General features: G+C 44.6%; 1 protein-coding gene across 1 annotated transcript in view; it reads right to left on the bottom strand.

The window, feature by feature from the left end:
* Positions 1 to 27,112, bottom strand: part of LOC119974633 (serine/arginine repetitive matrix protein 3-like) — a 753,111-nt gene that overhangs the window by 535,753 nt on the left and 190,246 nt on the right. The window contains exons 2-3 of the mRNA XM_038813686.1: positions 24,026 to 24,157; positions 17,506 to 17,661 (exon numbers count right to left, since the gene is read on the bottom strand). The gene's annotated coding sequence lies outside the window, so the exon portion shown is untranslated. The remainder of the gene's footprint in view (positions 1 to 17,505; positions 17,662 to 24,025; positions 24,158 to 27,112) is intronic.

Below are 27,112 nucleotides of genomic sequence, written 5' to 3'. Positions count from 1 at the left end.
GGGTGGGGGGGGGGGTGCAGGCAGGTCCGCTGTGATGATTATCATGACAGAGGCTTCACATGTTTCAGGTGTGACGTGTTTCACCAGCACCCACTCAGTGCTCCTCATTATTCTTAATTTTTCGTGGTCTAGTGCAAAGTCTAGTTGTGTCCCCAGGATGCACATCAAAGGTGGAGGTTTCTGTGCCTCATGGCATTTGATGCCCTTGGCGGACGTCCTGTGGAGGGCATGGAGCCAAAGGGCCCCGGCTAATTTATTGGTTCACAGGCGTTGCCGTGTTCTAGCCACGGGGGGGGGGGGGGGGGGGGGGGAGAGAGAGAGAGAGACCAGAAGAACTGGAGACCACTGTCGACTCCTTGATGGTAGGCTGCAGGTTGGGCTCCAGTGCTTCCCCATCCCTGAGGGTACCCATTGAACCTGGGTCTCCACGGGATGGAGGGACAGATGGAGGGGGGGCTGCAGTGTGCTCCAAAAGCCTCTAAATCCGCTGGCTCTGCAGGTCCTGAAGGCTCCCCATTGTCTACACCATAATATTGATGCCCTCAGTGATGGTCCTCAGTGACTGGGCCATGCTCTGGAATGCCTTGGCAATGCCCACTTGCAACTGCGACATATCCCTGAGTGACTGGAACATGATATTGAGGCCCATAACATGGTCATCACAGACTGAGCCATGCTTTCCACATCACCACTCGAGGTGCGGACACGTGCTCCAGGTTTTACGCTGCATCAGCATCCTAGCAGTGTTAGCCTGGGTTCCACACATTGTTGGCACCATCTCCTGTGTCTCGAACCTTTGGGATTCCTCTAAATCTGCCTTGCATCCAGTGGAATGTCACTGACATCCTGTCCTGAATCTCACAGCTCGGTCCTATCATCTGCTTTAGGAGAACCGTTTCCCGATTCTCGGCATCTGGCTGGGACCCATCTGGGATCCAGCGGACCTCCGACTGCTGACTCCCTTGGATGTTCCTGCCTCCACCTGATGTTCATATGCAAATGTGTAGTGCTCCTCAGATAGTGCCCCCAAAAGCCTGTCCACTAATGTAGTCCACCAAGGTGTGTGTCGCTGTGCTGGTGGAGCATGCAGGTGATAGCTGTGACACCTTGATGGTGATAGCTGTGGTACCTTAATGGTGATAGCTGTGACACCTTGATGGTGATAGCTGTGACACATTGATGGTGATAGCTGTGACACCTTGATGGTGATAGCTGTGACACCTTGATGCTGTTTTCCTCAGAGCTCTCCTCCATGGGTGTCAGGGGAAAGGGTGCGACTCCAGATGGCCCGGCCTCATCAGATGGTGATCCTCCAAGGTAATGGAAATGTGGTCAGTGAGAAGGAAGGATCATATTGTCAAACATGAACAACTCATTTGAGACAGGTCACCTAGGTGAAGGGACAGTGGGTCCTCACCACTGCGGCACAGGCCGACGTCGCTGTTGGTCATTGCTATCTCCTTGGGTAACCCCGCGATCTCCATGTTAAGGACTCGGATCTCTGGGATTTCTCCCCCCGTCATGGCCTTTTCCCACTTATTATTATGAGCTATCTTCTCTTGCACGGGCAAAGGGAGCGCATTGTGAGTCGTACGCTTGATGGGCAGAGTTGTCTATAGCAGGTGGCATATGTGGGCTCCACACAAACACATGAAGGGGTTGTGCTGGTGAGTGCCAGGGCGTTCTGAGGTACAAGCTTGAAGATTGGATGTTGGGAGGGTGTGACGCAACAGCCAGTGAATAGGGAGAGGGTGGGGGTTGGGAATTTGAGAGATATCAGGCAGAACTGATGCCAGAGAGAGTTGGTAACTTACCCTGGATAAAAGAAAATTACTGCAGATGCTGGAATCTGAAACTAAAGGGAAAATGCTGGAAGATCTCAGCAAGTCTGGCAGCATCTGTAGGGAGAGAAAAGAGCTAACTTTTCCAGTCCGATGACTCTTTGTCAAAGCTAACAGACAGAGAGTGGGAAATATTTATATTGTGGAGTGAGAATGAAAGATGAGTCACAGCCACAGAAACCCAGGGAAACTTGGTGCTAATGGCCACAGAAACCAAGGGGAAAGAGTGCTAATGGCAATCCCCAGAGAGGACAAAAGATGTGAAAGGTCAAACAGCAGGGAAACTAACATCAGAGGATGAACTGTAGGTGTGGGGGGAGGGGAAGGGGGAAGCAAAGAGGAGAAAGGTGCAGGAAAGGTGGATAAGATTGGGGGGGGGGGGGAAGGGGGGGAGGAAATTACATGTATATTAAGAAAGAAATGGTAAAAGACAGTTAAAATGAAATTAAAACAAATGTGTCGAGGTGGAGCTGATCATCTGAAGTTGTTGATTTTGATGTTCAGGCCGGAAGGCTGTAGCGTGCCTAACCGGAAAATGAGATGCTGTTCCTCCAGTTTGAGTTGCGCTTCACTGGAACATTGCAGCAGGCCAAGAACAGACATGTGGGCATGGGAGCAGGGTCTTTTGTTAAAATGGCAAGCAACAGGAAGGTCAGGGTCCTGAATGCGCACAGACCGAAGATGCTCAGCAAAGCAATCACCCAGTCTGCGTTTGGTCTCTCCGATATAGAGGAGACCACATTGGGAGCAGCGAATGCAAGAGACCAGATTGAAAGAGGTGCAAGTGAAATGCTGCTTAACCTAGAATGAGTGTTTTGGGCCTGGGATGTTAAACATGGAAGAGGTAAAGGGGCAGGTGTTACACCTGCGATTGCATGGGATGGTGCCATGGGTGATGGGAGAGGTACTGGGTATGGTGGAGGAGTGAACTAGATTATCTCGGAGGGAACGTCTCTGCGGAATGCTGACAGAGGGAGTGAAGGGAAGATGTGTTTGGTAGTTGCATCACGCTGGAGTTGGCGAAAATGGCGGAGGATTATGTTTTGCATAAAGAGGCTGGTGGGATGAAATGTGAGAACGAGGGGGACTCTATCCTTGTTCTGGGAGGGAGTGGAGGGGGTGAGGGTAGTGGCCCGAGAGATGGACCGCACACTGTTGAGGACCCTGTCCACAACTGTAGGTGGGAAATCACCGTCGAGGAACATAGAACATAGAACATAGAACGATACAGCGCAGTACAGGCCCTTCGGCCCTCGATGTTGCTCCGACATGGAAAAAAAAACTAAAGGCCATCTAACCTACACTATGCCCTTATCATCCATATGCTTATCCAATAAATTTTTAAATGCCCTCAATGTTGGCGAGTTCACTACTGTTGCAGGTAGGGCATTCCACGGCCTCACCACTCTTTGCGTAAAAAACCCACCTCTGACCTCTGTCCTATATCTATTACCCCTCAATTTAAGGCTATGTCCCCTCGTGCTAGCCACCTCCATCCGCGGGAGAAGGCTCTCGCTGTCCACCCTATCTAACCCTCTGATCATTTTGTATGCCTCTATTAGGTCACCTCTTAACCTTCTTCTCTCTAACAAAAACAACCTCAAGTCCATCAGCCTTTCCTCATAAGATTTTCCCTCCATACCAGGCAACATCCTGGTAAATCTCCTCTGCACCCGTTCCAAAGCTTCCACGTCCTTCCTATAATGAGGCGACCAGAACTGTACGCAATACTCCAAATGCGGCCGTACTAGAGTTTTGTACAACTGCAACATGACCTCATGGCTCCGGAACTCAATCCCTCTACCAATAAAGGCCAACACACCATAGGCCTTCTTCACAACCCTATCAACCTGGGTGGCAACTTTCAGGGATCTATGTACATGGACACCGAGATCCCTCTGCTCATCCACACTACCACGAATTTTACCATTAGCCAAATATTCCGCATTCCTGTTATTCTTTCCAAAGTGAATCACCTCACACTTCTCCACATTAAACTCCATTTGCCACCTCTCAGCCCAAGTCTGCAGCTTATCTATGTCCCTCTGTAACCTGCAACATCCTTCCGCACTGTCTACAACTCCACCGACTTTAGTGTCGTCTGCAAATTTACTCACCCATCCTTCTGCGCCCTCCTCTAGGTCATTTATAAAAATGACAAACAGCAACGGCCCCAGAACAGATCCTTGTGGTACGCCACTTGTAACTGAACTCCATTCTGAACATTTCCCATCAACTACCACTCTCTGTCTTCTTTCAACTAGCCAATTTCTGATCCACATCTCTAAATCACCCTCAATCCCCAGCCTCCGTATTTTCTGCAATAGCTGAACGTGGGGAACCTTATCAAACGCTTTACTGAAATCCATATACACCACATCAACTGCTCTACCCTCGTCTACCTGTTCAGCCACCTTCTCAAAGAACTCAATAAGGTTTGTGAGGCATGACCTACCCTTCACAAAACCATGCTGACTGTCCCTAATCATATTATTCCTATCTAGATGATTATAAATTGTATCTTTTATAATCCTCTCCAAGACTTTACCCACCACAGACGTTAGGCTCACCGGCCTATAGTTACCGGGGTTATCTCTACTCCCCTTCTTGAACAAAGGGACCACATTTGCTATCCTCCAGTCCTCTGGCACTATTCCTGTAGCCAATGATGACCTAAAAATCAAAGCCAAAGGCTCAGCAATCTCTTCCCTGGCTTCCCAGAGAATCCTAGGATAAATCCCATCCGGCCCCGGGGACTTATCTATTTTCACCTTGTCCAGAATTGCCAACACTTCTTCCCTACGCACCTCAATGCCATCTATTCTAAGAAGGAAGAAGGAACACATTTTCAAAGCACCATTTAGGAAAGTGGCATCATCAAAACAAAATGTCGGAACATTTGACCTTTCACATCCTTTGTCCTCTCTGGGGACTGCCATTAGCACTCTTTCCCCTTGGTTTCTGTGGCCATTAGCACCCGGTTTCCCTGGGTTTCTGTGGCTATGACTCATCTTTCATTCTCACAGTATAAATATTTCCCACTCTCTCTGTCTGTTAGCTTTGACAAAGAGTCATCGGACTCGAAACTTTACCTCTTTTCTTTCCCTACAGATGCTGCCAGACCTGCTGAGAATTTCCAGCATTTTCCCTTTCGTTGGTAACTTACCCTTGCGGCTTGTTGGGGGTCTTTAGTCTTCTTCTGACATTGTCCAGCGATTTTCCTGGTCATACAGCTCGTACTGACAGCAGCTGGCACTGCCTCCCAAGCGGTACTGCTGACCCTGCTGCTGGTTTGCTGACTCCTCCGGGGGAACGGGGTGTCCTGCCTCTCATTCATAGTGTCAGGAAGCCTGGCCAGGTCGTCATTGCCAAAGCAAGGTGTAGGTCTGCGTGCTGCCAAGCTCGTATGTTGATTGGAAGTGAGTGCTGAGGGAGCTTTTAAAAGCAGCTCCCCCTTGTTAGCAGCAAACAGCTGAGGTGTGAGTAGGGTGGATCAGACGGCGAGGGAACCAGCAATGTTGAGAATCTCGTGAGGGCTCATTCTTGTCACTAAGTGCCATTGAATATGAGCTACGATCTTGCCAACGCTGCCAACCCGAAACAGCCCACCAAACATGCCCAAAAGCGGACTTTAACTTCAATCCGCTGAATCATGCCCCCGAGTATTGTAAACATAGCAGGGTAAGGCTGTAAGATAGTTGAAACAAACTTATGAGACTGCACATGAAAAATAACAGAAAATTAATACACAATTGTGAAATCCTAACAAAACTGTACACTCCTTCAGAGATAAATGTATTGCCTTCAATAACTAATATGTTTTCTGCTAAATGCTTTCCATCTGGAGAATGCAGTGCTCCTGTCAACATTGTGAGCTGCCATTTCCACTGTACCAATATGTCAATTGCTCAGAATTCAAGTCCTAAATAATTTTGGTCATAATCAATAATGTGTTTCATTATGTAGTATGTCATGCAGTCTACAGCACTGAAATCAATACTGTGCTACATAATGTATTTTAACTCTATACATAACAGTGGCCCAAATGGGCATCACAGTGGTGCAGTGGTTTGCAGCGCCAGAGACCCCGGGTTCAATTCCAATCTTTGGTACTGTCTGTGTGGAGTCTGCACTTTCTCCCCATGTCTGCGTGGGTTTCCTCCGGGTGCTCCAGTTTCCTCCCACAGTCCAAAGGTGTGCAGGTTAAGTGTTAGCAGTTGTGATTGAATGTGTGACGGTTGTTAATTGTGGTGCTGTCTTCTTCGGAGGGGACAGAACAGGAGGTAATTGTTGCAGGAGATGCTGAGAAGGCTTTTGGTAGGGTAGACTGGGGGTATTTGTTTGTGGTACTGGAAAGATTTTGGATGGGGCCTATATTTGTTTTGTGGGTACGATTGTTGTATAAATCTCCGAAGGCCAGTGTCCGCACACATAACGTAAGCCTGGGGCATTTTCAGTTGATCAGGGAACAAGCCAGGCGTGCCCTATGTCCCCCTTCTTGTTTGCATTGGCGTTTGAACCTTTGGCCATTGCCCTGAGGGCTTCAGGGAGGGGAATGGGGATAATGAGGGGAGTGGAGTGGAGCATAGGGTGTCCCTGTACACTGACGCTCTTTTATTGAACGTGAAAGACCCAATCCCCACCATGGGTGATATAATGGCGCTGCTGAGGCACTTTGCCTCTTTATCAGGGTAGAAATTGAACCTGGAGTAAAGTGAGTGTTTCCCAGTTAATCCCCCAGGGAGGGGAGTCAATCTGGGAATGTTACCATTCACCTTAGCAGATTCTCACTTCAGGTATCTGGGGGTTCAGGTGGTTATTGCTTGGGCGAGCTCCGTAAGTTGAAATACGCAAGCTTGGGGGGAAGGGTCAGGACCAATTTGCAGAGGTGGGATAGTTTCCCTCTGTCCTTGGAGAGCAGGATTCAGTCGGTCAACATGAATATTTTACCAAGATTTCTGTTCCGGTTCCAGTGTTTGCCGGCTTTTCTTTCAAAGTCCTTCTTTGGAGGGAGTCGATAAATTGATTTTGTCCTTTATTTGGGCAAAGTGGCGAGGATTCGACAGAGTGTTTCAGAGAGACTGACAGTCAGGGAGCTTGGCTTTGCAAAGCCTGATATGGTGCTACTGGGCAGTGAATTTGGAGAAGTTGTTGGGTTGGTGTGGGGATGCGGAAGCCACCTGGGTACGGATGAAGTCAAAACCATGTAGGGGGTCTGGGTTGAGGGCACCAGCTACGATCTTACACCTGTACTTAACCGTGAAATATTTGGCAAATCCGGTGATTGTCTCCACCTTGAGGATATGGAGACAATTTCGGCAGCATTTTAAATTGGGGGCGGTATCGAAGCTGGTTCTGATCTGCTCAAATTAAATGTTTGAACCTGTGAGGTCGGGTAGCAGGTGGGTGGGAAGAGAGGGGTTTGGAAGGAATGGAGGATCTGTTCTTGGAGGGACGGCTTGTCAGTTTATCGGAGAAATTTCGGCGCTCGCAGTGTGACTCGTTCAGATACCTGCAAGTTCGCAAGTTTGCAAAGCAGATCTTTCCAACTTTCCCTGTGGCTCCAACAACCTCAGTGATGGAGAGGGTTCTTTCACTCAAGTGGGTGAAGGGGGACAATGAGGGGAATGGAGTGGAGCATAGGGTGTCCCTGCACACTGACGATCTCTTATTGTACATGATAGGCCCAATGCGCACCATGGACGATATAGGCTCGTAGGGTCAGAGGAGGGGACTACAGCTTACTGTGGTGGAAAACCCAGTGAAGGTCAAACAACTGAAGTATTGCAAGAAGCATAACCTGGGGTGTTTCCTGAATGAATGGTGACAGGAGGAAGAGAATTTGAGGAGTACCGATAGGGAGGCTGAAATTCAGTTGTCAGAAACCATGTTTGATCAGATGGTTGGGAACGAAGAAGAGCAGGTGGTGGATGAGATGGATATTTTTATTTCAAGAATGTTGGTTGAATTACAGCAGAAATATTGAGATAAAGCAGTTGTATCAGAAAACATATGGAAATAGAATCGAAGTCTATATCAGAGTGTTATTACATTAGAAATAATGTATTAATGAGAAAATGGAGACCATTACATATTCAAGCAGATGAGTAATGAACAGAGATTCAACAAGCAGTATTAGTGGTGTGTTATAAAGAGGAGGTTTTATGCGTAGCGCATAAGGTGCAAGTAGGGAGTCATTTAGGAGTAAGGAAAACGCAAGCAAAAATACAAAAAAATTATATTGGCCTGGACATCATAAGGATGTAGTTGAATTTTGCCGTACATGTCACACATGTCAGGTAATAGGGAAACCTCACGTGGTAATCAAACCAGCACCTTTAATATCCATTTCAGCATTTGAGGAACATTTTACTAGAGTCCTAATTGATTGCGTGGGACCCCTACCCAAAACGATAAGTGGGAACCAGTATCTGTTGACCATAATGAATGGAAAAACGCCTTGTTTGTTTTAAATTGCGGGGAGAAAATTTGTTAGTTATTGTTACTAAAAAACTTGAATAAAAATGTTTTTTTTTAAATGAATGTGCCTACTAGATTTCCAGAACCCATTCCATTAAGAAACAGTGCAGCTCAGAGGGTTGTAGAGGAGTTAACCAAATCTTTTACTAGATATGGATTACAAAAGAAATTTAATCAGTTCAAAGAGAAATTGGTGAGTCAGGATTTGAAGACTATGTTGTTGGACTAGGGAGAGATTAACTAGGGCTGGTGAGTTGGCTAGGAAACATTTAAAATTGTCACAACATGTAATGACAAAAGAGGTGGATAAGAAATCAAAAATTCAGAGTTTTGTTAGTAGGGAGAAAGTATTAGTACAGTTACTAAATGGTGATGGACCATTAAAAGCACAGCATTATTTAGTGGGCCGTATGAAATTGAAAGGAAATTGAGTGAGGTGAATTATTTGATTAAGAAAGGCAGAGAGAGGGGAATCTCAGAATGTATCATGTTAATATGCTCAAAAGTTATTTTGATAGAGAAGGAAAGAAGGAGGAGGCGTTAGTCATTGTAACTCAGGAAGAAGTCTTACAACACCAGGTTAAAGTCCAACAGGTTTGTTGTGAATCACTAGCTTTCAGAGCGCTGCCCCTTCCTCAGTTTTAAGGTGTAATTGTAAGTTATTTTCTGGTGTTATGTTAAAGATATAAAAATATCATATCCTTTCCAGAGTAACTGGAGAGATATTTTTTTTTAAGATTACATTGATACATAGAAAATAGGAGCTGGAGGCGGCCTTTTGGCCCTTCGAGCCTGCTCCGCCAATCATCATGATCATGGCTGAGATCATCTGACTCAACATGATCCCATTCTCCCCAAGTGCTATATCTAGCCGCCTCTTGAATATATTCAATGTTTTAGCATCAACTACTTCCTGTGGTAATGAATTCCACAGGCTCACCACTCTTTGGGTGAAGAAATGTCTCATCTCTGATCGAAATGGTTTACACTGAATCCTCAGACTGTGACCCCTGGTTCTGAACACTCCCATCATTGGTAACGTCTTCCCTGCATCTACCCTGTGTAGTCCCATTAAAATGTTATAAGTCTATGAGATCCCCCCTCATTCTTCTGAACTCCAGCGCGAACAATCCCAACCTTGTCAATCTCTCCTCCTATGACAGTCCCGTCATCCCTGGAATCAGTCTGGTAAACCTTTGCTGGACTCCCTCGAGAGCAAGAACATCCTTCCTCAGAGAAGGAGACCTAAACTGCACACAATACTCAATGTGGCCTCACCAAGGCCTGTATAATTGCAACAACACATACCGCTTCTATACTCGAAACTTCTCGCAATGAAGGCCAACATACCATTAGCCTTCTTTACCGCCTGCTGCACCTGCATGTTTACCTTCAGGAACTGGTGCACAAGGACACAAGGATATTATGTCAGCTACTTGTTCCATCCTTTGGCTTCATGGGATTACGGGATCCTCCTTACTTTCAAAAATTTGTAGATAACATCACATTATACCTTGTTGAGGGTTTTAGCTGCCCAACACATTAATTAAACAGTCAACGTGACACCATAGATTTTAAAATCGGTCACTGAGAAATGCATTCTCGGTATGTTTCTCTTTGGATGGCCACTTAAACTGTCCCACAACCAAGTGAATAATTCTCACAACAATACGTTAAGTTAAAATAAGATGCACCTTCTGTTTGTGAAAGAGGTTTATAACCGCTTATGTACTGTAGCAGTATTAGAGGAACCAATAGCAAGTCCCATTTCAGACAAAGAAGTATTGTCATTTAAAGAACCATCTGTGAATGTACCTGAGCAGTGTATGTAATTTAACTACAATCCTAAACTGAATCCATGAATCTTCACAATCCCAATCGCCCTGCGCTCTGCACAGGTCCCTCAGCCCAGCCTAAAACTCCTATACACTAATCCTCCTCTCTTACTTGTGGCATCATTAGCATTGATTTGCTGAAATGAATGCCACAGTATATCTGGTATTAATAAATACTACTGATGGGACTTACTGACCAACCCGTCGCTTGTTTTTTGGTGGCGGAGGCGGCCCGCCAGCGGGATTTACCAATCCCGCCGCTGCCAACAGGATTTCCTGGCAACTGCACCCCTCGCCGCCGGGAAACCGGTATGGGACCGAAACAGCCGGTAGATCGCACCCTAGATTTTAATAACCCAAGATCCACATCTAGTGGGTTAATAGTATTCTGAATGCAATTGCTAATCTGACAGTGATGGTGGATGTATTATTAGTGTTTGACATTGGACTATTTATGCACTGTTTGTACAGATGTGAAAAAAATGAAAGCATTAGCATTTTGGAATGGTAATTTCACTGTAAATTATGGGCAGGTGGCAAAATGTTAGAATACTTGCTTTATATTTCACATTTTCAAAAGCTGTGAGACCTAGCAGAGACTGACAATCTAACATGCAGGTTGTCTACAATTCCCTTATTTTTTTCCTAATCTGGCAGCATAATTGAGTTATAATGAATAATATCAAGTTAGACAGCTTGCGGTGATATAATTGCAGCCTATGATTTCTTCTGAGGAATCAAAGCACCACTGCACCTCCATACGAGTGTGTACATGCCAGTTATGTGTTGCTGATGTGTATGTACAACCGTATTCATATTCCGAGGGCCATCCAGTAAAACCTGACACATTGTCTGCTAACTCAAGAGGATAAAGTTTCCAGTGATCAGCAAATGAATGACAACTTTGGGCTTAGGTGACTTTGTTGGTTCCACGTGTTAGACTGAGCCAAAACAACACCCACAATATAACGTTCTGCCTTTACTGGGCCACTTAGAAGTGCACGATGATTCAATGTCAGTGTTGACAGATGGATAAACGTGGCCCTTTTCATTTCAATGCTTTCAAAGCTGTCTTCAATGTTTGAGTTAGATGTGCAACTTAACCACACTGTAAACATCTTGGCTAAAATCCAAAATAAAAGCAAAAATGCTGCTGGTAATCTGAAATGAAAAGAAAGTGCTGGAAATATTCAGCAGGTCTGGCAGTGTCATCGGAGAGTGAAAAAGAATGAACATTTCAAGTCGAATATAACTCTTCTCAGGATTGAAGAAATTCTCTTTCTCCCACCACAATGCTGAGTATTTCCAGCATTTTTTTGTTTTTCTTTCGGAAGGAATCCAACTTGGACATCAGTCAGATGATCTCCATGACTGCTGCTATTCTACTCAAAATGGAGCAACAACAACAACAACTTATATTTATATTACATCTTCAAAATAAAATATATCCAAAGGCACTTCACAGGAGCATTATAAAGCAAAATATGGCAGCGAGGAACATGGAGAGATAATAGGTCAGATAATTGAGAGCTTGGACAAAGAAGAAGGTTTTTAGGAGTGTCGTATTGGATTGGATTGGATTTGTTTATTGTCACGTGTACCAAGGTATAGTGAAAAGTATTTTTCTGCGAGCAGCTCAAACAGATCATTAAATATATGAAAATGAAATAAAATAAAAATAAAATACATAATAGGGCAACACAAGGTGCACAATGTAAATACATAGACACTGGCATCGGGTGAAGCATACAGGAATGTAGTATTAATCAGGTCAGTCCATAAGAGGGTCATTTAGGAGTCTGTTAACAGTGGGGAAGAAGCTGTTTTTGAATCTGTTCGTGCGTGTTCTCAGACTTTTGAATCTCCTCTCCGATGGAAGAAGTTGGAAGAGTGAGTGAGCCGGGTGGGAGGGGTCATAGGGAACTAAAGCAAGGTAGAAATACAAAGAGCTTTAGGGAACGAATCCCAGAGCTTCAGGCTGAGGCAGCAGAAGCACAGCACCAATGGTGAAGTGATTAAATAGGGTATGTTCAAGAATGGAAAATTAGATGGATGCAGATATCTGAAGTGGGGAATGGGCCTGAAGAATATTGCAAAGAGAGGAAGGGGCGAGGCAACGGGGAATTTGAACACACAGAAGTGGATTTTCAGCTCCTACTGGAGGTGGGAATAGGACTGCGACACCCTGAACTTAGCTTTTTTTTGCTGGTAAAGTACATTCCTCTCTGTCTTCCTGCTGTCACTTCATTTTCGTGTGGCCTTTCTGTGGGTCAGGAAGGCCTTGGTTGCAAAATGTGTATTCATCTCTTCCTAGATCGGGGCCCCCGTTATGAGGACTACAGGGAAATTACATTTCCTCCCACACCCAATTTTCATGTGCTGGTGTAGGTTTTGAAAACCCTAAAAAACAAAAGCAATTAAACTTCTTGTAGGATTTGTGACCACTGGGGGAAGCCATAAGGGTCAGGAACATTCTGTCAGGTAAATATAATGGGCTGTGGATGTTTGATGACAAAGTCGGGGTTAGACCTGACGGAGTGAAGAGCAAAAAGATCAGAAGAAGAGGTTGGAATGAGTGAGGGGGGCAGAAAAATTAACACGGCCAGTGTCCCGTCGACAGTTCTCAATGATAAGATCAAGGGCAGGTAATTGTCCCGGCAGGGGGGTCCACTTGGAGGCAGAATGTTGGCGGCACATGAAAGGATCAGTGGAACGGGGGGAGGATTCTTGCCCAAAAATATAATGGCCGATATTCTCCATTTCTGAGACCAAGTGTTGACGCCAATGCAGAATTTGTGGACTTTCATGACAGAAAAACTGGCACCAAACCTGGATTGATTCAGCAACTGTGGAGGGGCTAGCACTAGCACCACGAGGAACACTACGATCCCAATGGAAACCGATGCGGGATTCGCTGGGTCCGTGATTGACACTCTGGAGGCTGACAAGCTGCAGCCGCATATACACATTACAATCTCCACCCACACTCACCCAGCCAACAAGATGGCACTGGGTGTACTGGAGCGTGCCCATACAACTGATGGGTTGGCTGGGGCCAGAGGGCACCTAGGAGGCTGCGCTGGGGGGGGTACACCTATATAACCCGTGGCCCGACGTTCACAGTGGGCTGTTAGCAGTGTGTGCAGCTGTATGGCTGCCTTGCCAGCTGCGCCAATGGTATTCCTTGCCTGTCCACCCCGACCACACAGCCCAGCTCTTGGCCACCACCCGCCAACAGCACAACTGTAGTGAACTATGGCGATGTTGAACACTTTCCGTACCCCCTCTTTCTCCCTCAGCAGCCACGACGGCAGTTTCATGATTTTTAAAAGCACAAGTGAACTGCGCCATCAGGAACTTAGCCCATCGGAGGTGGAGAATCCCGGAGGCCCAGGAGAATACTGGGTCAGGCCCACTAATGAGATGACGGTGAATTTTGATTTTGCGCCAAATCAGCGCCCACCATGATTTTAGCGACAGAACCTATACTCCGCCCAATCGCATTTTGCGATTTCGACATCAGCCAATGGAGAATCCCGCCAAATATGTTTTGATAATCTTCAGATATCACTATTAAATGCTGCTTTGTAATGTAGATGTAATTTTAATGCAGTGATTCATTATAGGGATCTGTCCAAAGGTAAGTTGACCCTGACATTGGCCACAACTGTGCAAGCATTGTCATGCATGATAGTACATTTTTATTAAATAAAGTGCCATAATGCTTTAAAAAATGTTTTTAAAATGCTCCGTCAGTCTCTGGTCTTGTGTTCTGTGCTGCGAGTTAAATCAAGTGACAACATTGGATGTGAAGAAAAATTCTGCCTTTAAAAGTTGCAAAAACATCTCTGCAGGAGCTCCTCTCTATTTGTTGACAGGTGTCGTCTTTGAAATGGAATTGGAACATCATTCTGCTCTGTCAGTTTTAGGCAATGTAGCTGGATGCTTTTGTTGTCACAGTTGTAGCTATTATGAATGTTTGGCTGTGTTTCATATCCATAGAAGAATCCATCCATAGAATTCCTACAGTGCAGAAGGAGGCCATTCGGACCATCAAGTCTGCAGCAACCCTCTGAAAGAGCCACCCAATCTCGGCCCACTCCCCCGCCTAACCCTGTAACCCCACGTATTGATCATGGCCAATCAACCTAATCTGCACATCTTTGGATTGTGGGAGGAAACCGGAGCACCCAGAGGAAACCCATGCAGACACGGGGAAAACGTGCAAACTCCACACAGAGTCACCCAAGGCCAGAATTGAACCTGGGTCTCTGGTGCTGTGACACAGCAGTGCCAACCACTGAACCACCATGCTGCCCTTAATCATAAAGAATCATAAAGTTCAATCCTTGTTTGACTGGGAGCCAATGTAAGTCGGCAAGCACAGAGTAGTAGGTGAATGGGACTTGGTGCAAGGGAAGACATGAGCAATAGAGTCGTGGAAGAATATTGGGTGGTAATTGAGGTCTTCAGATGATTTCAATCATGCAGGAGTTAAACATTTTTGAGCAGTAGTTGAATTTTGAATTTCTGTGCACTTTCCATATTCTAAGTGTGATGTTGGACTGGATATTCCCATCCCAACAAGAGGCTACAAGTTCATCAGGTAGGTTTTAAAGATGGAGGGCAGAACCAGATGATTCCTATCCCCTAGCCTGCTACTGGCAATTTTCAGCAGAGCAAGATTCGTGGGTATGTTGGGAGCTCACATGTTACTGACTGAACTCTACCGGCAGCATTTGAAAATCGCTTATTGTCACGAGTAGGCTTCAATTAAGTTACTGTGAAAAGCCCCTAGTCGCCACATTCCACGGAGCACCTGTCCGGGGAGGCTGGTACGGGATTTTCAGCAACGTTGATGGAGGAAGGTGGATGAAAGCATGTGACATGAGTCACATCAACAGAGAGGTGCCGTAAACCATGGCTGAACCATGGTTTGGAGGTGGGAACCATATGAAATGTCAAGACAAAAAAATGTTCCTTTCTTGACATGTCATAATGACTATATCTGTTTTTATTGAAGTGATTGACCATTCTGCTTTGTTTTGGAAAAGTTACTGGCTATTAAATAATGTGGTTACCAGGTTGTTACTTCTGACAACCTGGCAAGCCAATGAGGGGGAAAAAAGAGCATTGTGAAAATGATAGTGCCTTCAGATCAATTGGAGTACATTATCTACTAGATAAAGTGCTATTCCACACTGACCTGACTGTAGGGAATTTCTCCATTGCTCTACTATTTTTCCTTCAAGTTCATCCCAGCCATCTGTTTGGGCTGTTTCAAAGCTTTGACAGATGGCTGAGCTTCTGGCCATTTTCAAAGGATCTAATTAATTCTGCTCAGCGCAGGTTGTTCATACAGTTGTTCAGTGGAAATTCATTACAAATGCTTAGATGCCTTCTAGCCATCTAATGAATTCAGCATAGTTGATGCAGCTGTAAATTGGAATGGAAGCTTGTTTATTTTGACATATTTATGTGTTTTTCAGAGACTATTGATTAGGTGGATATTGAAGTAATGTGTGTTGATTTTGATAGAGTTATAAACATTTCAAAGACTTCCAAATGTTATTATAGGGCTCGTAAATTCTGTTTACAGTGGATACTGGGTGAGTGGGTTGGAGGTGGTATGGGGAGTGATAGGGTTTTAGGGTATGGGGGGTTAAGGGGATTATGGGAGGTGAGAGTTAGGAGAGTCTTACACTTATCAACAGAACTGGACCATCTACAGAACTAGACCAATGTCTTAGTGAATGGAGGTAGGCCCTTTAACCTGGTCACCTCGGCATCAGCCCGCCTCAGCCTCAGGTGGCAGCAGGTCTAAATCCAGGCCGAACCCACCTTTGCCGGTTGAAAATAGTGTTCATAGAATTTACAGTGGAGAAGGAGGCCATTCGGCCTATCGAGTCTGCACTGGTTCTTGGAAAGAGCACCCTACCCAAGTTCAACACCTCCACCCTATCCCAATAACCCAGTAACCCCACCCAACACTAAGGACAATTTTGGATACTAAGGGCAATTTATCACGGCCAATCCACCTAACCTGTACATCTTTGGACTGTGGGAGGAAACCGGAGCACCCGGAGGAAACCCACGCACACACGGGGAGGATGTGCAGACTCCGCACAGACAGTGACCCAAGCCGGAATCGAACCTGGGACCCTGGAGCTGTGAAGCCATTGTGCTATCCACAATGCTACTGTGCTGTTGGTGGGAATGGTCAAGTAGGAGGTAGAATTTCAAATTCAGGAAATCTCTAGACTCCCAATTCCTGTTCAAAGATGAAAATTGGACCCTTGTGTTCCCTAAATTTGTTCCAATCTCTTTATTTGAAGGTCAATTTAACTATTATTTTAATTGTTATCATGTTGAATATTCACTAGAGGGGCCAATCTCTGAGACTAGTAGTTAATAGATGACATATCACTGATACAATCAATTAAGACTCCATATAGCTGACCTAGTTCACAGTGCCTAGGGGAGGAAGATAGAAAATGTACCTTCACAAAATCAAGTGTTTTAACTCAATAAACAGATGGTAAATAGTCAGTGGAAGAAATTCTAAGCAAAAAGCCTGTCTCCTACTGAATATATACATTGAATAGTTGAAATTAAAAGAGAGAGTAATTGATGCTCTTATGTGTGACCAGAAGTCTTCCATTCCAAAACTGGCAGTCCATTCAATTAAATATAGCCTAACTTTGTGGGCAACCTTACAAATGAGAGCTTTTGAATATTACAACAGCTTATTCAATTAAAACTACAAGCTGTAGTTAATAAGTAAATGAAGAATAATAAATATAATTTGTCCAAGAGACATGACCAGCTCCTGCTTGGAATAAAATAACGTTGCCTCATAAAATATTTTTCTTCCATGTTTGAGATAAGCTTCTTACTAGAATTACTTCGTTCTATATCTGAAAACATAAGCACTATCTTAAATCTGTCAATATTAAGACAGTGCAGTACAATTGGAACAGAAGTGGCATATGATGTGCAACGATGGATTGTAAATCTATGCCTCTGGCTCCATATACATCTTTCTATGTAATTGCTTGCGCGTGTTTTATGTTAAAGAATGCTTCCATTTATTATAGTTTTTCCATAGTTTCAACAGGTCCTAAAGCGGCAATGAATTACGATTGAAGTGCACTCACTGTTGTTATGTAGGCAGCCACAATGAGATGAATGACCATTTCACTTATACTTCATGTTGTAATTGAGTGATATATATTTCTATTCAATGATGGAAATTCCTTCCACATCCTCCAATAAATACATGGCACCTTTTATATCATGCTGAAGAGGCAAATGGCAGATGGTGACCAGATCAGACTTTCAAAACCTACCTTGAGAGCTATCATTGGTTCATCGTGTTGTTATATTGCTGACTTTTGAGTGGCTGTTTTCAAATCACTTTGGAGCTTCGTAAATGGCAGTTTTCACAAGCCTGCTCATTCTTCAATGGTAAGTTCCATATCTGTTCCATTGCGATTTCCTGCTTTCTGAAGAAGGATATTTAAATTGACAATACAAATTGTACATCTGTGGTGCCCGAATTGTGGAAAATAGTGTGCTGAATGCAAGATCTTTATGTGAAAAGATATAGCTGAATGCCACCATTATTAAAACAATTATCAGGAAAGACTGACCAGACTTGGGCTCTTTTTTAAAAATGGGAGACATAATTGAAGTCTTTAAAATTCTGAAGGGGTTTGATAGAATAAGCATAGAAATGATGGGTGAGATTTTCGCAACTTTGTCCCTGCCGATAAGACGGGACCATTTCAGAGGGGGTTGGGAACACATTGTAATATCCAACGGATATTGAAGTGGCTTTTTAACTGAGCTATAACATTAACATCCTGCTGTTCATAGACTACAGCTCCGCCTTCAACACCATCATCCCGACAAGACTCATATTCAAAGTCTGCAACCTTGGACTTGACCCCTCCCTGTGCCGCTGGATCCTTGATTTCCTCACCAACAGACCACAATCTGTCAGGATAGGTAACAGCACCTCCTCCACAATAGTTCTCAACACAGGGGGCCCTCAAGAATGTGTGCTCAGCCCTCTGCTGTACTCCCTATACACACACGACTGTGCGACAAGATTCAACTCCAATTCAATCTATACGTTTGCAGATGATATGACTGTGGTGGGTCATATCTCAAACAACGATGAATCAGACAACAGAAGGGAGATAGATCTCTTGGTTGTATGGTATACCAAAAACAACCTGTCACTAAATGTTGGAAAGACCAAAGAACTGATCATCGACTTGAGGAAGCGTAGTATGGCACCCATCTACATCAATGGCTCCAAAGTGGAAATGATCAATAGCTTTAAGTTCCTGGGGGTCACCATCACCAACAGGCTGTCCTGGTCCACTCACGTTGATGCAACAGTAAAGAAAGCCCAACAACGCCTCTACTTCCTACGGAAGTTAAAGAAATTCAGCATGTCTGCATTGACTCTTACAAACGTGTACAGATGTGCCATAGAGACCATTCTATCCGGCTGCATTACAGCTTGGTTTGGCAACTGCTCAGCCCAAGATCAGAAGAAACTGCAGAATGTGGTGAACTCAGCACAATGCATCACACAAGCTTGCCATCCTCTCATTCATTCTGTCTACACCTCCCGCTGCCTCAGGAAGGCAGACAGCATTGTCAGAGACCCCTCACACCCATGCTTTGCCCTCTTCCAGACCCTTCCATCAGAAGATACAGAAGTCTGAAGACCCGCACATAGAATCATAGAATTTAGAGTGCAGAAGGAGGTAATTCGGCCCTTGGAACGAGCACCCCACTTAAGTCCACGTCTCCACCCTATCCCCATAACCCAGTCACCCCACCCAACCTTTTTGGACACAAAGGGCAATTTAGCATGGCCAATTCCCGAACCTGCACATCTTTGATCTGTGGGTGCAAACCGGAGCACCCGGAGGAAACCCACGCAGGACATCCAGACATAGGAACAGCTTCTTCCCCACAGCTACTTGACTCCTCAATGACTCTCTCTTGGTCTGATCTGTTCCCTATAAGAACAGTATTCACAACGCCCTATGCTGCTCTTGTTTGGCCCTTATTCCACACTGGAATCAATCATTTTTGTTGATGTACTATTTGTCAATGTACTCTGTTGATTATTCTTTTGTCTACTATATACGTACTGCGTGTGCTCCTTTGGCCGCAGAAATATACTTTTCACTGTACTTCGGTACATGTGACAATAAATATCAATCAATCAATCAATCACCTGCAAACATCCCCACTTCTAACCTTATCATGGAAGAGAGGTCATTGATGAAGTATCTGAAGATGGTTGGGCCTAGGACACTACCCTGAGGGACTCCTGCAGTGATGTCCTGGAGCTGAGATGATTGACCTCCAACCACCAGAACCATCTTTCTTTGTGCCAGGTATGACTCCAACCAGCAGAGAGCTTTCCACCTGATTTCCATTTATTTCTGTTTTGCTAAGGCTCCTTGATGCCATACCCGGGCAAACGCTGCCTTGATGTCAAGGGCAGTCATTCTCACCTCACCTGTGGCATTCGGGTCTTTTGTCCATGTTTGAGCCAAGGCTCTAATGAGGTCATGAGCTGAGTGACCCTGGCAGAACCCAAACTGAGCGTCCGTGGACAGGTTATTGCTGAGTAAGCGCCGCTTGATAGCACTCTTGATGACTCCTTCCATCACTTTGCCGATGATGGAGTGTAGACTAATAGGGTGGCAATTGGCTGGATTGGATTGGTCCTGTTTCCTGAGAACAGGACACCCCCTAGGCCATTTTTCACATTGCCGGGTAGATGCGAGTGCTGTAGCTGTACTGGAACAGCTTGACTTGGGGTGCGGCAACTTCTGGAGCACAAAGTCTTCAGTACCATTGTCGGGATATTATCAGGGCCCATAGACATTGTAGTATCCAGTGTCTTCAGCAGATACTTGCTATCACGTGGAGTGAATCATATTGGCTGAAGACTGACATCTGTGATGCTGGGGACCTCTGGAGGAAACTGAGATGGATCATCCATTCGGCACTTCTGGTTGAAGATTGTTGCAAATGCATCAGCATTGTCTTTTGCACATATGTGCTGGGCTCCTCCATCATTGAAGATGGGGATATTTGTGGAGCCCCCTCCAGTGAGTTGTTTAATTGTCCACCACCATTCATGCCGAGATGTGGCAGGACTGCAGAGTTTAGATCTGATGCATTTGTTGTGGAATCGCTTAGCTCTGTCTATTACTTGCTGCTTATGCTGTTTGGCACATAAGTAGTGATGCGTTGTAGCTTCACCAGGTTGACATGCGATTTTCAGTATGCCTGGTATTGCTCATGTCAGGCTGTCCTGCACTCTTCATTGAAGCAGGGTTAATCCCTGGCTTGGTGGTAATGGTAGAGTGGGGGATATGGCAGGCCATGAGGTTGCAGGATACAATTCTGCGGCTGCTGATGGCCCACAGTGCCTCATGGTGCCCAATGTATGAGTTGCTAGACCTGTTTGAAGTCTATTCTATTTAGCGCTGGAAAGCGACAAAGGTATTACACCCCCAACTCGACCCTACAAAGTCCACCTCACTGGCATCTGGGAATTTGAGCCAAATTGTGAGAGCTGACCCACAGACGAGACTAGCAACAGCCTGACATAGTCATACTCACAACATCATACATTGCAACCAATGTCCGACTCTCCTCCATCAGCATCCCTGAGAATGTCATGTCCCACTAGCAGGACAAATCCACCAGATGTGGTGGACCCATTGACATCAGATCCCTTGAAGTTTCAGGGCATCAGGTTCAACATTGGCAAGCAAATGTCCTAATTGTACCTCCTCCTGCTCTCCCTGATGAATCAATATTCTTCCATGTTGAACATCACTTAAAAGAAGCACTGAGTATATCAATAGCACAGAATGTACTCTGGCTGGAAGACTTATTTGATTATCATCAAGAGTAGCTTGGTTCTATCTCTACTGACCGAGTTGACCTAGTCTTGATGAACAGTTCTGCCAGACTGAGCCGATGACAGGTGGTGAAAGAACCAACAAGAGAAAAGTGTTTACAATATGGTCCTCAGCAATCTGCCGATCACAGATACATCTGTCCATGACAATATTGGTAGGAGTAATATTGTGCCATATAAATTGGAATTAAGGAGCAGGAGTAGGCTATTTGACCCCATCTGTTCACTCAGTAGGATCACAGCTAATCTCATTGTGGCATTAGCTCCAATTTCCTGCCATCCTGCCCCACCCCCCACTATCAACAACCCTTGACTTCCTTGTGGATCAAACTTCTGTCAAACTCAGCCTTAAATATATTTAATAGCCCAGCCTCCACTGCTCTCTGAGATAGAGAATTCTTGGGACTAATATTACGATCCCAGGCCACCAGACCAGACCCTAACAGTGGCTAGGATACAGGATAGATTTTATTTTAATTTTATAAGATTATGAGGAAAGGCTAACTCACTCCAGGAGTGAAATGGGCACAAAGAAATGGGGATGTGGTACCACATGGTGGAAGAAACCAGTGGGATGCCAGAGCTTGAGGAGAACCAGGGGGCAGTGGTAAGTGCAGTGACCATTACTAAGGAGAAGATTGTGGGGAAACTGAAAGATCTGAAGGTGGATAAATTACCTGTCCGGATGGACTACACCCCAGGGTTCTAAAAGAGATAGCTAAGGAAATTTTGGAGGCATTAGTGATGATCTTTCAGGAATCACTGGAGGCAGGAAGAGTCCCAGAGGACTGGAAGGTGGCTAATGTAACACAACTGTTTAAGAAGGGAGGGAGGCAGAAGACAGGAAATTATAGGCCGGTTGGCCTGACTTGGGTCATTGGAAAGATTTTAGATTCTGTCATTAAAGATGAGATCACAAATCACTTGGAAGTGCATGGTAAAATAGGACTGAGTCAGCACGGCTTTGCCAAAGGTCGTGTCTGCCAAATCTGTTAGAGTTCTTTGAGGAGGTAACAAGCAAATTAAACAAAGGAGAACCAGTGGACGTGATTTATTTAGATTTCCACAAGGCCTTTGACAAGGTGCCGCATAGGAGACTGTTAAATAAGTTAAGAGCTCATGGTGTTCAGGGTAAGATCCTGGCATGGATGGAGGATTGGCTGACTGGCAGAAGGCAGAGAGTGGGGATAAGGGGTCTTTTTCAGGATGACAGCCGGTAACTAGTGGTGTGCCTCAGGGGTCTGTACTGGGACCACAACTTTTCACAATATACATTAATGATCTGGAAGAAGGAACTGAAGGCACTGTTGCTGAGTTTGCAGATGATACAAAGATCTGTAGAGGGACAGGTAGTATTGAGGAAGCAAGGGGGCTGCAGAAAGACTTTGACAAGCTAGGAGAGTGGGCAATGAAGTGGCAAATGAAATACAATGTGGAAAAGTGTGAGGTTATGCACTTTGGAAGGAGAAATTTAGGCATAGACTATTTTCTAAATGGGGAAATGCTTCGGAAAGCAGAAGCACAAAATGACTTGGGAGCCCTTGTTCACTATTCTCTTAAGGTTTATGTGCAGGTTCAGTCAGCAGTTAAGAAGGCAATGCAATGTTAGCATTCATTTCAAGAGGGCGAGAATACAAGACTAGGGATGTACTTCTGAGGCTGTATAAGGCGCTGGTCAGACCCCATTTGGAGTATTATGAACTGTTTTGGGCCCCATATCTGAGGAAGGATGTGCTGGCCTTGGAAAGGGTCCAGAGGAGGTTCACAAGAATGATCCCTGGAATGAAGAACTTGTCGTATGAGGAACATTTGAGGACTCTGGGTCTGTACTCGGAGTTTAGAAGGATGAGAGGGGATCTTATTGAAACTTACAAGATACTGCGAGGCCTGGATAGACTGGACATGGAGAGAATGTTTCCACTTGTAGGAAAAACTAGAACCAGAGGACACCATCTCAGACTAAAGGGACGATCCTTTAAAACATAGATGAGGAGGAATTTCTTCTGCCAGAGGGTGGTGAATCTGTGGAACTGTTTGACGCAGAAGGCTGTGGAGACCAATTCACTGAGTGTCTTTAAGATAGAGATAGATAGGTTCTTGATTAATAAAGGGATCAGGGGTTATGGGGAGAAGGCAGGAGAATGGCGATGAGAAAATATCAGCCATGATTGAATGGCAGAGCAGACTTGATGGGCCAAGTGGCCTAATTCTACTCCTATGTCTTATAGTCTTATTAGAAAAAATGGGATTACTAACATGTTTATACATGCCTAGCTATGATTGACATCTCCTGACCACATCAAAAGCAGTTAAGTGCTTTCTGCTGAGAAAAAGAGGAACTAAAAGACTTAGCTCCTAGATGTTTATAAACATTGTGGTTAGTTCCAAAGCAAGGTACTTGAGATGCGTTCAAGCATGAAGGAAAATGAAAATAAATAATCCAGTCTTCTGGTTGTCTAGGAGCTATAACCCTGTCAATTACAGCCTACTAAAAGCTATTTCTCCTTGAAAGTGAATAGAAGCCTGACAGATCAAATGATCTGAGGGGGTTTAAATCCTTGCAATGTTGTTTCGATTTTCTATGACGTAGCCGCTACTGTTTTCTAAACCTCTATCTGAGGTAGCAGATGTAATGAGAGGGAAGTGAAACATCAGTGATTTTTCACTGTTTCTACCTGGACTGCACTTTATCTTCCAGGAAGTGATGACTGATGGGGAGGGGGGTATCATCTGATGGAAGATTAAATGAGATGGGGGGGGGGGTCTTTGTTATGGGGGCTCTCTGTTATCAGGGGTCTCTGTTTTGGGGAATCTTTGTTATGGGGATCTCTGACAGTGGGGTTGGGTGGGAAGGATTTGCATTGTGGGGGTGAGGGGGACCATCTTTGTTAAATACCTACCCCCTTGGCCCACCGTGATGTCCACCGTGTCAGGGCTATGCTGGCAGATGCTTGAACCAATCCACGCGCTGGTGTAAATCCTGGCGCAGAAGGCTGGAGCATCACGGAGGCATGGAGAATCCGGTGTACAGCCTGTTAATATGATGAAAATTGGTTTAAATAACCTCCCGCCGGTGCAGGGCACGAACTACGATACCCTTGTCACCAGGGGACCAGAACGTCGCTACGCCGATCCTGTTTTTTGCACAATGTGTGATTGCCCGCCACATCGGGAACTCCGCTGCCAGTGGCGGACAATTCTGGCCAATAATTTTTTTGGTGCAGACAGTTTTGTCACTGGTACTATTTTGCTGCTTATTGTTCACCTATTTGGTAGATTGGAACATGTATACTCATGTTGCAGCCACAATGGTTTGTTGTCAGTAACTGATTTACATCTTTTGCAATATTTATTTTAGATAAATGTAAGTATGGCCCAGTGTAATGCCTGTACTTTATATTGTATAGGCTTTATCAGCGTGGCTGTTTGTTGCATTTTTTTCTCTGGATCAAAATATTACCGGTTTAAAATTGACCTTAACACCCAATCTGAGTCTTGAGCAGAGTCTGCTACATTTTTGGAAATGCCATCCTTTTGATTAGCTATTTGACATCGACCTAAACCATTTGATGTGTTGGGTAAGCTGGGTCTACGAGGACTGCGTTTACTGCAGTGGTGAGAGAGACAGGCTTCCAATACTTGAAGAAATGCAACTCGATTTTATTGAACACTTAATTATAATAGATGCTTAAACTGTGGGTTGACACTATGCTGATTTGACTGGAGACCTGAGGCTAACCTGACCAGACTATTTTACTACCACATGGTGTTTGTTCTAATTGCTGCTCACGAGCTCTGACTGTCTCAGAGGCTGGATCCCGAGAGAGCGGGAAAACTAGTGCCTTCTGGCTTTATAGTGGTAGTGTCCTGTCTGGTGATTGGCTGCTGTGTTCTGTGTGTTCACTGGTCATCCTGTGTGTCAATCACTGCCTGTCTGCACACCATCATATACCTAGATGTATATTATGACACCATTCACTAAAAAGCAGCAGGTCATCCAGTACCCTGGCCATAATGGTTCCCTCAATAATACCGAAGAAAGCAAGTGAACTACTTATTCATCCATTACAGTGTGTGGGATGCAGCTGGTGCAGATTTTCTGCCATTTTCTATTTTACTTTCCTGAAAGTGGAGACTCAAGATTGGGTATAGCAACTTTCCAGTACTGGAATCATTTGGAGTTAATCCAATCTTGTCCTCATACAAACTCACAGCATTTGTAGTTTACTAGTAACTGACTAATAATGGGGACCAGGGACTTTGGCTTCTGTTTTATTTCTTACTACTCGACAGTTGGGAGAGGCGGTGGCATAGTGGTATTGTCACAAGATTAGTTATCCGGAAACCCAAGGTTATCATCAGGGGACCAAGGTTCGAATCTCACCACAGCAGATTAAATTTGAATTCAATAAAGATATGGAATTAAAAATACTGATTTAAAAAAAAAAAAAAAGGGGCAGCAGGGTAGCATGGTGGTTAGCATAAATGCTTCACAGCTCCAGGGTCCCAGGTTCGATTCCCGGCTGGGTCACTGTCTGTGTGGAGTCTGCACGTCCTCCCCCTGTGTGCGTGGGTTTCCTCCGGGTGCTCCGGTTTCCTCCCACAGTCCAAAGATGTGCGGGTTAGGTGGATTGACCATGCTAAATTGCCCGTAGTGTCTTAATAAAAGTAAGGTTAAGGGGGGGGGTTGTTGGGTTACGGTATAGGGTGGATACGTGGGTTGAGTAGGGTGATCATGGCTCGGCACAACATTGAGGGCCGAAGGGCCTGTTCTGTGCTGTACTGTTCTATGTTCAAGGATAGCAATGTTCAAGTGAACTCAGCACGGACTATGCAGAAGAATCAGAACTTCCTTTGTTTGTAAAACTCAGTTATAACATTATTTCATGGACATAGTAAAGGAAAGCTTTGAGCTAGTGAGAAATAATACTATCATGTACATATTATAAAAAGGATACTTTCCTAGGATGGCACAGTGGTGCAGTGGTTAGCACTGCTGCCTCACGGTGCCAAGGACCCAGGTTCAATCCCAGCCCCGGGTCGCTGCATGTGTGGAGTTTGCATATTCTCCCCGTGTCTGCATGGATCGCACCTCCACAACCCAAAAATGTAAAGATGTGCAGTATAGGTGGATTGGTCACACCAAATTGTCCTTTCATTGGAAACATTTTAATGAAAGGATATTTTCCTGAAAAATAAAATTCCATATTGCATTCTGCAACAGAAGGCTGAATTTTACCCCTAATGTCTATAATGTTGGTTCACATACCTAGACCAATCATGTCTATATTGTGAGACTGAATTCTACATCAAAATAGGATAAAGATAACTCAGCGAGGATTTGTAATTGCAAAATGTTCCATCTTGACCAAGGGGCTGAAATATCAGCTTCAAAAAAGGCCAACTTTCTTTTTGCCTAAGGCACTTTCTGCTGGAACTCCTTTGTGAAACAATACAAAAATGGGAGAGATAATGAGATGATAACAGTGATGCATCTAGGTGGAAAAGCTTAATGATGCAAATGAAATTATTTATTTTATTACAATATGAGTGGTTCTGTAGAACCATACTAATAATCACTTCTTTGATGTGGCTATTAGGAGACTGGGGGCAAATTGCCATGGATAAACTTGTTATATATTTATATCGGTTGTGGTGGAAAATGTCTATTATAGAAAGCCGCCATTAATTCACAGTTGGAAAAGCTTTGCTGATGAGTGTAAGAGACATGAAGGTCCAGATACAACACGTTAGCACACAGTCGGGTGTAAATATCTAGACTACTGGCCACCTTCATTATTAATTCTGCACCCTCTTGACAATGCTCAGTCAGGCCTTTGCAATACATGTAATTCAATGCTCGTAACAACTCTGGGAAAGAATCATAGTTTTTCTTTAAATACTGCAATAGGAAGTTCCATTGTATTTAATTATTTTTCTTCTCTTCTGTCCCCGTTATTTTCCATCTGCATGAGTAATATTGTCCT

Source organism: Scyliorhinus canicula, chromosome 12 (assembly GCF_902713615.1).
Source record: "Scyliorhinus canicula chromosome 12, sScyCan1.1, whole genome shotgun sequence".
In the NCBI taxonomy this organism is placed as follows: Eukaryota; Metazoa; Chordata; class Chondrichthyes; order Carcharhiniformes; family Scyliorhinidae; genus Scyliorhinus; species Scyliorhinus canicula.
Note: the sequence above shows the minus strand (reverse complement) of the source record. Positions and strands in the feature narration are given on the sequence as shown.